At 40.5% G+C, this 14,231-nt stretch overlaps 1 protein-coding gene across 6 annotated transcripts in view; it reads left to right on the top strand.

The window, feature by feature from the left end:
• The window catches only part of MKX (mohawk homeobox), a 72,136-nt gene that overhangs the window by 19,747 nt on the left and 38,158 nt on the right, over positions 1-14,231 (top strand). Inside the window, exon 6 of one of the 6 annotated variants that reach the window (XR_016442339.1) lies at positions 4,288-4,356. The exons of the other annotated variants lie outside the window; for them this stretch is intronic. The gene's annotated coding sequence lies outside the window, so the exon portion shown is untranslated. The remainder of the gene's footprint in view (positions 1-4,287; positions 4,357-14,231) is intronic. 6 annotated transcript variants of the gene reach the window in all.

Below are 14,231 nucleotides of genomic sequence, written 5' to 3'. Positions count from 1 at the left end.
AGCCTCCCATTGCCCCTTTGCTCTGGGGCTTCCACAGCCTTGGGGCTCAGGTGGCTGTAGCCATGCCTGGCCCCAAGTCACCTCCTCGGGGTCTTGAACCTCCTGCAGGGCTCAGGCAGCCTCAGCCTTACCTGGCCTCCAATTCTCTGCTCCCCTTCTCAGGGCTGAGGTCAGTGCACCCCCCAAATACTGCGCCCTCTCTGGCACCAGGGTCCCCACACTACTGCGGAGCCCCTATGAGGCCTCCTCCAACCCCTAATAGCCTTACCCAAACTACCGGTGGTAAACAGTAAACAGAAACTCAAGCCTCTTGGCTACAACATAAATTCGAGCTGCTTGGCTATAACTTTAGTCCCGCTGCATCCAGGGTGCTCTATCCTTCCTCCGGTCTCAAAGCTATACCTGCAGTCTAGCCTCTCCTCTTTGTTCAGTCTGGAAGAGCTCCTTCCTCTAGGGCTGCTGGCAGAGAACCACCTGCCTGGCCTTAGCCTGCGAATTATATAGGGGTCAGGCTCTGCCCCTTCCTGTCAGCTGACTTCTACAGGCTGCCCTGGCAACCTGCAGCTGGACTCCTTACTTGCTGCTCCATAGGTAGCAGGCGCCTCAGTGCCCTGCTACACACCTCCCCTCTTTATAGGAGCAGAGCACCGAGGTGCAGTGCCTGTTGTGGATATTCTTACAGTATCAAGAAAGCCTCATAGTGCATCAAACATAGGTAAGTTTTACCTACCAGTTTAGGATAGGATCTCAAAGGCACAAAGGCCTGAGTGTTTAACTCGTCTTTATTTTTATGGAAATCTCCCTGAAACACTAAATCAATATAAGCTATGCTTATATTGTAAGTTGTATTGCTGTCTTATGGAAGCTGCCCTGAGCCTTTCTTAGGAAGGGTGCCATATATATCACATAAAAAAATCACATAACTAGATAAGTAAACTGGGACCAGAAGGTTCACCCAGGTGGCTACACTGATTTAACTAGATCAAAATTTTAAGTGAAATCACTGCTATTTTCACTTGTAAACAAGGCCTTATATCTAGTTCCGCAAACACTGGGAGCTTGAGGGCGGAGTGGTCATCCTAGATACTGGCACTCTGCTGCTTGGGAGGCAGGATTCTGTTTCCCCATTTCTGAGAAAATTCTAGTGCTTACCTGCCTATCAGGTGTGCATCAGAGGGAGGATTTGAGTCCAAAAACCTGAGAAATATGAAATGATTTTAAAAAATTAAATAAAAAATGTGAGGGAAAAAAATAAAACACAGCTAGTGTGAAACCTCAAGTAGGACCATGGAGAAGTGTGATTTCTCCCTTTCGAGACTGGCTTTGAAATCACACACTTAACTTAATCTATATCTTTGAAGAGAGAGATTCTGCTACCCAGGACAAACCTATAGCTGGCTTCAAATAACTGCTGCTTTACTGTGCTTAAGCAGGTGAGACGCTTGCTGTACCTGATGAAAATGTTCCCATTTGGTTCCCTGGATTTTCAAATGGTCCAGCTTGACCTATGTGCACATACATTTGTGCATGCACTTGGGTATGCTAAGACTGCATACAGAGGTAACAGAACTTTTTGTGAGCAAAACCCTTGATACCCAGTGAGTTTTTACATCTTCACAGGTGCCAGTCACCATGTGCACACACATCAGCACACACCAAAATGCATGTGCAGGCATACAAGTGTATCAAAGTGAACAGACACAAGTGGTAAAACTGAAGGATGAAGATCAGGTCCAGGTTAGGGATTCTACAGTAGCCAGAGGAGAATGAATGAGGATAGTATTTTTAGACTTCTTGGCAGTAAATTTAAACGAATGGTGAGCCCATAAAAATTCATTTATATCTGGAAAATGTCTCAATCAAAGCTTCATACCTGGAACCATGTTCCTATGTGTTCAGTCTCTTTCCACTGCTTGATGTTTATATAAAAAAACAATCACTGGTAACATTTTTGTAAAGTCTCTTTGTACCATGGTCTTTTGGACTGGCCTATGTCTTTATGCAATAGTATAGTGGTGCTGTTCACACTACTATATTAAAGGGTGTGTTTTCCATAAACCCTGTTCACCCAACAAGTGCATAAAACTGATCTGGTAAAAATCCAGTCTGGTCTGAAATTTGGCAAAAAAAGGCATTTTTTTCTCTCATCTCTGACTAGTTGATTTCAGCAGATATATCCCAAAAATATCCATCTGTATTCGCTTTTTACACCCTCAACATGGTAATGGAAGCAGGGCATCAAGTTAGGAGGAGAGATGCCTGGAAAAATGCACCCCATGTAAAACTTTTAAAAACTATTTTAAATAGTTTAACAAAACATTTTTTCATGAAGTTTTCTATGATTATTACACCTTTACACTATTAAATATTTTAACTTTCATGTCAAATAGATTTGTGGCAGTATGTTATTATTTTAAGCAGTCTTTATTGTGAAAGCTTGTGATCACTTAAAACAGTGGATTTTCTTCTTTGCACAGACCTACAAATACATATGAAAATAAAAGTGGATACCTTCCATTTATTTTCTGGGGAGTTAAGTTTTTTAATGGATTTTTGAAAATTTAAGTTAGAATAGCAAGGCAGAAATGAATTTATAATCTTAAAAACTTCCAAGGAATCAATTCAAATTAGCTTTATTCACTCTATTTTTTCCCTTTGTACTTTGAAATGTCAGGTGTTAGACACTGCCAGACTAGATGGAGCAGTAATCTTATCTGATGTAGCAAATCCTATTTCCCTTTGTAGGTCTGTGGTTTTTAAAAGCCATACCATAATTTTAAACTCTTTTATGTGTTTAACTGAATTTTTTAGGCCATTTGTTGATAATGTGAATACCAGAAACATAATGATTGAAACAGTTTATCGAGACCAGACTTCTGCTGTTACACACACACTTGCGTGCACACATGTGCATGTGCTGTACACACTATACACACACACGTGTGTAACAGCAGAAGTCTGGTCTCGATAAACTGTTTCAATCATTATGTTTCTGGTATTATATACACACAGTCCCTTCCAGGAGAGAATTTAAACTGATGGGAGTTACAAGCTGAGATAGATTGAAGAAGCAATGCTTGGATCTGTATACGAACTAGGTTTAGATGGGGATTGGGTTTGTATTTTTCCGCTCTGAACTCTCATTAGTTACATCTTCAACATAATGGAAAACTTGTGAAATCAATGTATTGTATTTCTCTTATTTTGATGGGGGAGTACTCTTTGTCCCCATGTGCTTGGACCAAAAATTGTAATCAAAACAGGAAGGCAGTTTTGGAGTCAAGCTTATCCACCCATCTCATTCCAAATTCAGAAGGGTTTGTATTTAGAGTTTCTGTTTTGGCTTCTCTCTAGTTACCAACATAGATACTTAGGCCATTAAAGAAAGATTAGGTTTCTGGATATCAGTAAACAGCCAATGGTAAAGATCATTTGATACCTTTTATGACTTCTGGTACATGTAGCAGTTAAAATTGCTTACTGTTTCGCATAATGTTGGCGGTGGGAATATACACTCAATTCATGTGCAGAACATATGTAATAAAAAGGTTTGTAAGAGACAGACAAATGTTTAAAGCAGAAAACTAAGTTTAAAAAGTAAGTTGCATTGTTGACAATTTTGAAGAAGTAAGGATAATTTAAATCAAAAAGTAAGAGAAAGAAAAGGCTATTGAGTTGTGACAGCTGAAAAGAAATACAAATATACATAAATAGGTAAAACAAAATGAGCCATGAAATGTGTTTTCCTTTTTACGTCTTCATAGTGGCCTTGGACCTTAATATTTAAGACTTTGTTTAGTCTTTCACTGATGACCAGAGGCTAATGTTATGATGACCACATTTTGTGGTATGGTACTGATATTTCAAATTAGAATGGGCTGCTTTGCCAAAATTCTCAGCTATGATACAAAAACGTCCCGTTATTCCAAGGCCCAGTTTTCATTCCCTCCCTCCTACCCTCATTGATTTAGACAACAGATGCGCAGAAGGCAAAGCAACATTCAAAATCATCTGTCAGATGAAACTGAGAGTAAGTCTGGCTGTCTTACTGACGCCAAAATTCCTTGAATGTTACAATGTTTTACATTTCTAAATGTAAAAACTTTCTTTCCAGTGGGTAGTACTAGCCAAGTGTCTCAGCTACAGTATCTCAGACTTGCTTAAAACTGGAATGTGGCCTTGTGGTCATATGTGAGCATTGACAGATTTACACCATTGCAGCTCAAGTTAAATGTTGTTGGTTTCTCCATTGCTCTTTATTTTGTCTGCTTTTTTTTCCCCTCTCAGTTACTATTTGTCAACTTAAGTCCAGCTAGTTGGAAAAATGAGGGCTCTTCACGAACTGGCTCTGGAGAAGTGAGTTGCCTCAAATTCTTTTTGTTGGCAGATTTTTTTTTAATGTATTACAACACACTCTTCTTGTTGTTTTCCTGATGATAGCAATGTGCTAGACACTTTTTAGACTGATATAAAGACAAGGAATGAAATCTTAGCCCCACTGAAGAATGCGAGTTTTGCTATTAAAGTGATTGAAGCCATCTAAGGCCCTTGCAACAATAACAGGAACCTGAATGCTGCAGAAATAGGATAAAGATCAAAGTCTCAGGATATACTTGGTGAAACTCAGAATGAGGGAGAAGGAAAAGATCATAATTGCAGTGGAGCCTTTAAGTTGTCTTTGCTCTCTCCCTAGCCCAGTTTAGAGCACATCCAGGATAACTCTTCCCCTGCCACCAATGCAAATTAGACCATTTGAGGTATATTTTCACATGGGTTGTCTGCTGGCCATCTCAAGGAGCCAACAATATCTGAAGATTAGGTTTAGGAAGCCATTGGCCTGTTTCCTCTCCCCCAGCCATGCCCATTCACCAGCTAAAGGGGAAAAGGTCTAGTGTAGATGCTGTTATGCCAGCTCTGCCCAACCAAGAACCCTGCTCTGCTCTGGTGAAACTTCTGTGGTCTCCTCACACCGACTGCAGTATCACAGTGGTGGAGCATGAAAAAGCTGCTGTAATCCAAGTGAGAATAGAGGCCAAGATCCCTGTTCTGCAAATAGGAGTTGCTGCAGTGAGGTGCATGGATAGCAAAAAGCAAGCATAAATGGTCATTGTGACATTTCCTCTCTCTCTCAGTGACTTTACTTGTAAAGACTCGCTTTGCATATTACGTTAGCATCTCAAATATACTACTTCTGTTACAGACTTATGTGTCTGGTTATATTGAGCCCATTCCATATACCTGGCTGGTTCAACTGAGCCAAGGTATTGATACGTATGGTTCTAAAAAGCTTTATGTGTCACTGAATATAGGTTGGTAGTGTGATGTATGTTATACTGAAGCACTAAAATTCACTGCTTTCTTAAGGAGCAGAACAGACATGATAATTTTCACCTGGTCTGACCCCTGAAAATACTCTGCAGCCATGACCAAACAGAAGTGCACAGCTGCAGAGCACTTCAAAAGAGCCCAATCCATGAAAATCTGAACCCTCATTGCTTGAGGGTTCAGATGAACATACTCCAAAATGGAGCACCTTCACTAATTTGGGTCTGTGCGCCTCCCAGCTCTGGTGCTGTTTTCAGAATGGGATGGAGGGAAAGGGAGTGGAGGGAGTTTGGTCTGGTGTATTTTTCAGCCAGTGCTGGACGGTGGATTGGAGTCCTTCAACCTCCCTTGCTCCCCCACAAGGTGGGGAGCTCCAATCCATCCACCCCACCCTCCGAACCCCCAAAACAAGCTCCCTCCACTCTTTTTCCTTCCTCCCACTCTGAAAACAGTGCTGGGGCTGGGAGGGAGGCAGGATGTTGCTAGGGGAGATCAGCTGGAGGCTCCCAGTCAGCAGCTGAATTCCCTAAAATCCAGGACCTGGCAGCAAACTTGTGGGTCTGGGAGATCATTGTAACTCATGGCGCTTCCTGGGAAGCACCGTAAGTCACAGTGGGGAGCTGCTCTTCTGTCTGCGCTTTTACTGCTTTCTAATTAGAAGGTATTTCCATTGATTGCAGTATGCTATTAATAAAAAACTAACTTCCTTGAGTTGTCTTCAGATAAGACTATTCTACAGGAGTCCTCTTCTTATTTTTGTAGGTAAAATTGCAACTGTGTTCCTGACTGCAGTAAAACCCTGTTTTCATTTGAAATGAAACTTAGAGCACAATTCAGCTCACAGTTTCTTTTTATGAGAATAACACAGCACAGTACAGCATGGATTTGTCATATAACCTAGAAGTCTCACCCTTTAATGGTATTGATTGGTATAACTGTCATAGAGCTGGGCTGTCACAGCCACGGGCGGTGGTGCTGGGAGCAGGGGGTTGAGGGGCTATGGCAAATTTTGGGGTGGCTGCAGCTCCCCTCCCAGTGCCACTGCCCCCTGCCCTGAGCACAGCCTGGCGCAGCCCCCACCAGGAGAAGCCAGGCATAGTATCAGGTCCAGCCCACAGTGGCAGCCTGCTCTGCCCTGCACAGATCAGGGGGCACATGCTCCCCCCAAGCCTTTCTGAGGCATGTGCAGTGGTGGGAGCCACCCCCCTTTCCTACACCCCTCAGACGAGCCATGGCTCTGTCCCCTGCCCCAACTGAAGAGTGCCTGCCCCAGCCCCACTCCTTTACCGCAGGATCCTCAATCTGCACCCCCACACACACATCCCTTCCCTTCCCTCTCCCCTTCCACAACAACAGACTTACCAGCTGGACAGTGCTCTTCAAGCTGCTGGGCTGCATATCAGAAATTGGATTGGTATCAGCCGATATGTGTCTTTAAAAATCGGGTATCGGTATCAGTCCCAAAAATCTCTATCAGTGCACCCCTATCCTAGGGTGGTAGTAGGAAGCAAAAGTCAGAGTAGGAAGGGGGACACTAGAGAATCTGGCTGCAATAGCATACAGAGTGAATAAGGGAATGGCAGCCAGATGGCAGCCCTAGGGCTGCACATTAATCTCTCAAAGGCTGCATGGAGCCCACAGGCCACCAGTTAGACATTGACTCTCAACCATGTTGAATATATAGTAATACCTCTCAAATTGGAAGTATATAATAAATGCTACAGAATTGCAGATATTTGCAGAGAAGGTAGTTGTTACATATAGTTATTATGCTCAACTATGTTTTTTTCTTTAGCAGTCAAATATAATAATGTATTGAAGTCTGATGCTTTGTCCTTCAGTTACAGTAACTGTTTCAGGTATGAGTAATTTGCTATCCCTGGCAGTGACTGTTCAGTAGATAAGTGATTTTTCAGCCAGGGTGCCATGATATCTTTTTAAGGGTGCCACAATTTTAGCACAGAGGTGTACAGCCACCTACATGCAATTCACAAGTTAAATATAGAGATTTCAAATGGGAATCCATGCTGCCAAAAACATCCTGACCTGTTGTGGTATTTCTGAGTTCTTTGCAACAGAAGAATTGCTTTATTATTTTTCTATGGTCAAAGAAGTGAAAGCTAAGATTTGGCATTTTCCAAGGGTGTCTTGAGTCTAACAATATTGAGAACCACTGCAGTAGTTAAAGAAATGTTGCCCAGTGTTTTATTTCTCTCCATGAATTATTATGCCTCACCCATTACCTTGAAATGATTTTATCACGGGCTGAGTTCTACTTTTCATGTCAGTGGAAATAGGGGTGAGCCAAGAGTAAAGACTCAAATGGAAATGAGATTCTGTGGTTGGCTTTATATGGTGCAAAGGTGGAAGGTTGCAGAAATCAAAAAATGTAGCTAAAATGTAGTAAAGAAGTGCTCGCTTTTTAAATTTAGAGTAAGGAAAAAATAAAATAAATCCTCATTGTCCTGCATCCGGTGCTATCTATCAGGGTTCTTGTTGCTGACTTCTAGTTTATATCTAATGCTACCTCTATTAATAATTTTCTTATGGCTGAAACGGCATAGAATGTACATATTTTCATAATGATCTGTTTTGTACGTCAGAGATTCTGTAATATGTCAGCTTTCTTCTGTTTCCTTTATTGAGCTTTTGTAGCACCACCCCTGGCTCCGTCCTCAGTTTTCAAAAGACAGTAAATGACTGAGGTGCTCAATGTGAGATACCTTTAAAGGAACATCTTTTACATTTTCAGAGAAAGGTTCTCTGCATTTTTGCATACCAGACCTCTTTTAGGTGTCTTAAGCTGGACAAACCAAATATTGAAGCCACCTAAAATTGCTTGTTTCTTTTGACATTTTAGGCCTCTGGGAACACAACATTATTATACTGTGCAGCATTTGTATGCATTTCAAACTGTATGTACTTCTCTGGATTCATTTGCTGAACTCCTGCTGTTCTCGATGAGAAGTTTGCTTATGGATCAGAGGCTCTGACCCTCAGTAAATGTAATGAATCATATTTAGAAGCTGCCTGTTTCTCTTTTACTAAAAGAAAGCAGTGAATACAGACTTTTATTCAGCCCTGTATTGTTTCTATACCTGCTGAGTCCTATTCTGAAAAGCTTTGTCTTCCTTATGCAGCTGCAGAAGCTGCTCACTGTTTAAAAGTGCTCCTTCCCTCTCAGAAGCAGCTGCATCAGCAACACTCCTCATGTGGTTACCTAAGCCTTCCAATTCCCCTGGGTCATTGTCGGTGACTTGTTATTGACAATGATGTCAGGGAAGCAATAAGCTTGCTCAGTACTTCCCTGATATCCCAACAAGTAGTTCCACCCACTGATTGATAGCACCTGCAGAAAAGTTGTAAAGAAACCATGTTACTCCTCAATTTTATATCCCAGCAAACAGCTTCATGTGGAGCAAGGGATCCTAAGCAGGAGGATACCAGGGTGGCCCATCAGCCTTTAGAATTATTGTCATATGCTGCTTAATAGGAATCTTTTGGGAAGAGGAGGCAGAGGATGTGCCCCTTCTATATATAGCAGCGGTCAGGGTGGGGAGAAGACGGAAAGTTCCTCCTATAAGAAATTCCAGATAGACATTTTGTATGTTTTCCTGCTTGGGCCAGTTGGCAAATTTATTCTGGAAGACGATAACAGATCTGTTGGGCATTGGGCTGCTGGCTCTTGTGTAGAAGCTAAATGAAACCATTAGACACCAACAAGATGTGAATAGAGTTTATAAGAAATGTTACTGCTGTCACCTCCTTTACTCTTTCAATTCTGTGGCGATCTGGGAGAAGAGTGTACTTCCACCTACCACCAAATAACATTTTGTACCTTTGAGACTCATTTCCCTGCCCCCTGCTGGGGCTACACAAAATAGAAAGGGCTTACAATAAAGTTAGGGCTGCAGTACCAGCATGGCTTAAGCAAGCAGAAATAAAGATGAGGTAATATAAGGTTTCTGAAACAAACAGCAGTGCTTTCCTTTGTAGAGAGTTTGTTTGCGAGAGCCCTCTGGTTGCACATCTGCCACAGCAGGAGTGTCTCTGCAGCAGGTTATTCTGTAATGGCAACCACTTCATCTTAGGTTGGGTCAGCTTTGCTCCCAGACCCCCTATATGTCTTTCCAGCTGTATTTGGATTTTAAGAAAATCAAATATCTCAAGATCGCAAATATAGAGTAACTGTTTACGGAGTGCAAGCAAAAAGAAAACGACAAATTCCTGATATATTGTATGTCATCTGTACGTGACACTCTAATACCTTCAAAACAGGGACTGCTTAAACTATGGGGCTAAATATAATTTACTTAGTAAAAATATATCTTAGTTATAATAAAATGATAATAGTGGAACTTGGCAACAGAGTAGCTAATAAATACTACACTTCTGAAATGTGACTGGAATCCAAGTACATACTATTTTACTGTGTAGTTAGGCATGTGGCAGGACATGCTAGACCAAGATTTTCTTTTTGTCTTTCCAGTGGAAAACTAAAGTTCATTGTTTAAGTGAAGCCTGTTGGGATTTTTTTAAAGTAAAACAAGGACCTAAGAATTCCATTCCTTTTTGCCAACTTTTTTTCCCTTCATGCCAAATTATCGATTAATGGGGCATTAAATATCAAATACTGCATGCTTATTTTCTTACCCTTTTTCCTTAGGTTACTTCAATAATTTCTAGCTGGTACTTCAGCTATAACTGACTGAAAATGTAATAGCAATATTCCACAGAGCAAAAGCCTTTTCAAAACTTTTGGCCTTAAAGTTGTGAAGGTCAGTGCTGGGATTTGTGCAGAAGAGATTTACATATTTAATCCCATTTCCAAATTTTAAAAAATAGAAATCACCTCTTGTTTCCCTATGTCCTTCTTCATTCTGAACCTGGTTATTTGTTGTCTTCATTAGCTGTTTCCATTCTGGTACCCTTTAGTTTTGCCAGAAGCACAGCCAAGTGAATACTTGACCATATTTTTGTCTGGCTCTAGCTAAACAGCTTTCTGACAATAGAATACTTTTCTCTGGGTTTTCCTTCTTCCCCCAGGGAACAATACTTCAAGGGCAACCTGCTTGTCCAGCATATGAACATGTGGAAAATCCACTGCTATGCACTAATGATTTTCAGATGGGCCATTGTTGTTGAAAATCATCCCAAGAGCAGCAGCTTCTCCATTGTAGCACCTAACCATTTTGAGATCAAGTTGCTAATAGCTATGTCTGGAATAAGCTCTTGACATTTTTGTGAACAGTGGTGATGTGCTACATTGCACATACCTAACAGCAAATATTTTGAATTATGAAAATGAGGTAAACTTTCCTGCTGTGGCTTCCTTTTTTGTCTGTAATAAGGTACCTCAAAAATCCTACATTTATTAATGCATGAAGACTTAAATTGTGGAAAAAGTAAATTTATGCCAAAGATCCATGACAACAATGGCACAAGCACCTTCAAAATTGTTCATAAATTAATCACTTTCACACATTTGCCTTAAATATTTATAGGGAGAGTTGTTACATGCTGTGGGAGAAAAGAATGAATTTTAAATTTTAAATAGTTTCTGTAACTGTTCCGCTCAGAAAACGCATTCTTTTTTAAACAACTTTCACTTTTAATCTGTAATTAAAGCCAAAGTTTTCTTTTAATTTTAAAAGCTTGTCCTTGGACTAAAATAACATGGAACATTTTTAAACATTGATCCAAGCTGCTGTAGATACATTTTATTTAAACCACAGAGCCTTTAGTTAGATTCCTCACTTTGCCAGACAGACTACAAACTGTAAGTGTGGCAGTAATGACTGAATTTCTGGATGCTGTACTACCAGCAAGGAGGGTTGTTTTTCTGAAGTTGTTCCTCCCTTTGGGCCCTATTCATGAATGACTTAATCTCTATATATGATCAAATGTCATGCAAGTTACTGTGGATAAAGAAATCATGGAATGCTTCTCTCCTGTGTTCCTTACATGGAATTGGTATGCCTGCCCTTGCAAGCAGTTGCCTAGCAGGGAAGATGGAAAGAGAGCAGCAGCAAAAAAGCACTGAGTGAAATAAAAGGGGCGAGACAAAGAAAACAAGAGAAAATTTTGAAAAATTGGGTGTGCAAGTTGGACTAATCTTTAGGCTGATTTAACTTGCCCAACCAGCACTGGCTGGAGGCGGAATAGAACTTATGTCTTGGCAGTGTTACAGGGGTAATATTTTCACCATGAAAAAATGTTCCAGAGTAGTTTCTCCTGGGTATGGGGCATAAACATGATTCCTAGCACACTACTTCTGTTCAGTCTGCTTCCAGTGGAAATTAAATATTTATTGTAGAAATGGGCAAAGCTCAGAAGGCTCAGAAGAGCTGTGCTTGATGTACCCTTCTGAGCAACAAATTCATGCTTGGAGGCATTCTGCTGATTGCAGTGAAGTTGATGCTAGGAGTGATTTTGATTTCCTTTGTTTGAAAGTCTAAGACAAAAAAGCTGCTTCACAAGATTTTCACTATTTATGATATTTATAAACCCTCTTTATATACCCCGTTCAAGTATCTTCTGTTATGGTATTTTGGCATTTCTGCCTTATGACAGAGCAGAAATCAAGTTGGGGGAGTGCTGAGTATTGTTATAGGCCTTTACCTCACTCTTAAACCTCAGCACAGGTTGTTATATGTTCTGAGAGCCACCCCCGCTCTCCCACCCCATCTCTAATATAGTGTCCAGTCCAAGAGTGAATCTAGCTTCGATGACCATCAGGAGTATCAGAGGAGGAAAGATTTTTGTTATAATCACATTTGGAGCTTCCCTACAGTGAGTGACTGGGATTGAGCATATGTATTGAGCCGATTCATGTGCTGAATTCCCTTTGCTGTCAGTTAAAGCTGCACTTGTTGATCTGGGGCAGTGAATGGTATAGTCATTTAGTTCTTTTTTCAAACAATTTCCTACTTTTAGCATCGACTATGGACTTAAAGGATTTACCCACTCTCTTCAGGTATGGTGTCATTGATGTGTCACTTCAGCTCTACTCTGGCAAGAAAGCAGGGATGAAGCAAAAAGAGAGAAAAAAGCACAGAGAAGGTGCAAAAACAAAAGGCAAACAGGCAGCAATTAAGGGAAGTAACATACTCAACAGTGAAAAGCTGTGGGCAAGATAAACAAGGAAGAAGGCTGGGAAGAGGACAAGGGGAAGAGGATATAAGCAGTGGCGATAAGGGGAAAAAGAGGAAGAGAGAAGGGAAATGTTAGTAGGAGGAGACAAGGTGAGAAAATGCTGAAAGGGGTAGAGAGTGGATGGATGTGTTGAATGGGGTGTAAGAGCCCTGTAGAAAACTTGACAAGCATAGAATTCCTATGGGGCAAGATGCAACATTTTCCCTCTACAAAGTGCTTACCCTTCCAGAAATATATTACACTATCCTGCTACTGGAATCCACCTCTGGGTCTATTCACTGCAGGTCAGCAGTTTTTACATGTAATTCAGGATCAAAGCAAGCACATTCCTTCCCTGGAGATGGGTGTGACCAAGTTAAAATACAATACAAATCAGTCCAAAACTTTGCTCAGAACTCAAGGAAAACCTGAACCTATGCAGAATTTGGAAAAATGCTCAGTTAACTTTTTTTCTTAATTTCCCAGTTTCCCAGTACATTTGCACTTCCTGATCTGGCTGGAAGTACAAATACTGAAATATCATGAGAAACACCTAACCAAGCCCAAATGTTGAAGAGATTGAACATCTCCCACCATGGCCTATTTTGAAATTTCTAGCCTGACTTTCAGGCTACTGTAAAATGGTTTGGATGCCCCTCTCTAATCCATTCCAAACATTTGAAACTTGATCCTAAAATACTTTTTTCTGTCACCTCTGCTAATCAGATCTGTAGTCTTAAAACGTTTCTTATCATCATCCAGAAGACTTACAAAGAAAAAATTTGCCCCATTGCAGAGTGGACTAAGCATTATATGGTCTTTACTTTCTTCTGAAATAGATATTGGTTACTTGTACAGAAGGCCATCACACAGATGGATTAGTAGTCTGATCTGGCAAAGCAAATCCTACATTCCTATATACTTGATTAAATATATGCATAGATATGTCTGCCACAGCAGCTTATACTTATAATTTTCAGCCTCGGCAAAACTTCAACAAAAGGCTTTGTTTCTTTCCCTGTCCCCCATCGCTTTTTAAAGAAACAAAAGTTATCTGGTTTAAAAACACAATTGATGGTGGTGAGTGGGTGGTTCTGGTTACCCCAGCCACTATATAGTACTATTTCTACTCCTTGTTTGGATAGAATCTAGATATCAAGCTGTGAAAGTTATTTTTCTTGCAGCAGCCTTTCTTTTTTTGGCAGGGAATTGTACCAGTGGCTTTGGAGATGCCTCTGGTTTTGTCATGTGGTTGGGCTGCTGATGAGGTTTCAGTACTGCTTCATTTTCCTGGATTCAATTTGCCTTTTACTCCTTTTAGCTGTGTGTAATCAGAACACTTTCAAAAGCATGCAGTTTTGCATCACGACCTAATGAAGCCTTCATATGTAGTCTCTGTAAGAAAACAGCCCCAAAAGAAAGAATTCATTGTGCTGTTCCACATGATAGAAATCTGTTTTCTCTCCTTACAGCTGCTCACATCCAAAACACATTCCATTTTTATAATAATTTTCTTACTCAAATCAAGGCGTAATGAGAAGAAATAACTGAGGTATAGTTGTTCCATCTAGAAACGTTCATATTTGTCCTATAAACATGTAAGTTAGATCTTTGTAAACAAATGTCTTCATTTTCTTTAAGAAGAATATTTTATCAAAGATAGGAAAACTGGTTAAGTGAGTACCATATGCTTTCTATTGCATCAGTTTCTGGCTCTTTATTTTAACATTCTGATCAAAAAGATAATTTTTTGAAGGCTTGTTAATTTTGCC

This window comes from Crocodylus siamensis, chromosome 5 (assembly GCF_052110815.1).
Source record: "Crocodylus siamensis isolate JL-2025a chromosome 5, ASM5211081v1, whole genome shotgun sequence".
NCBI classification, from domain to species: domain Eukaryota; kingdom Metazoa; phylum Chordata; order Crocodylia; family Crocodylidae; genus Crocodylus; species Crocodylus siamensis.
Note: the sequence above shows the minus strand (reverse complement) of the source record. Positions and strands in the feature narration are given on the sequence as shown.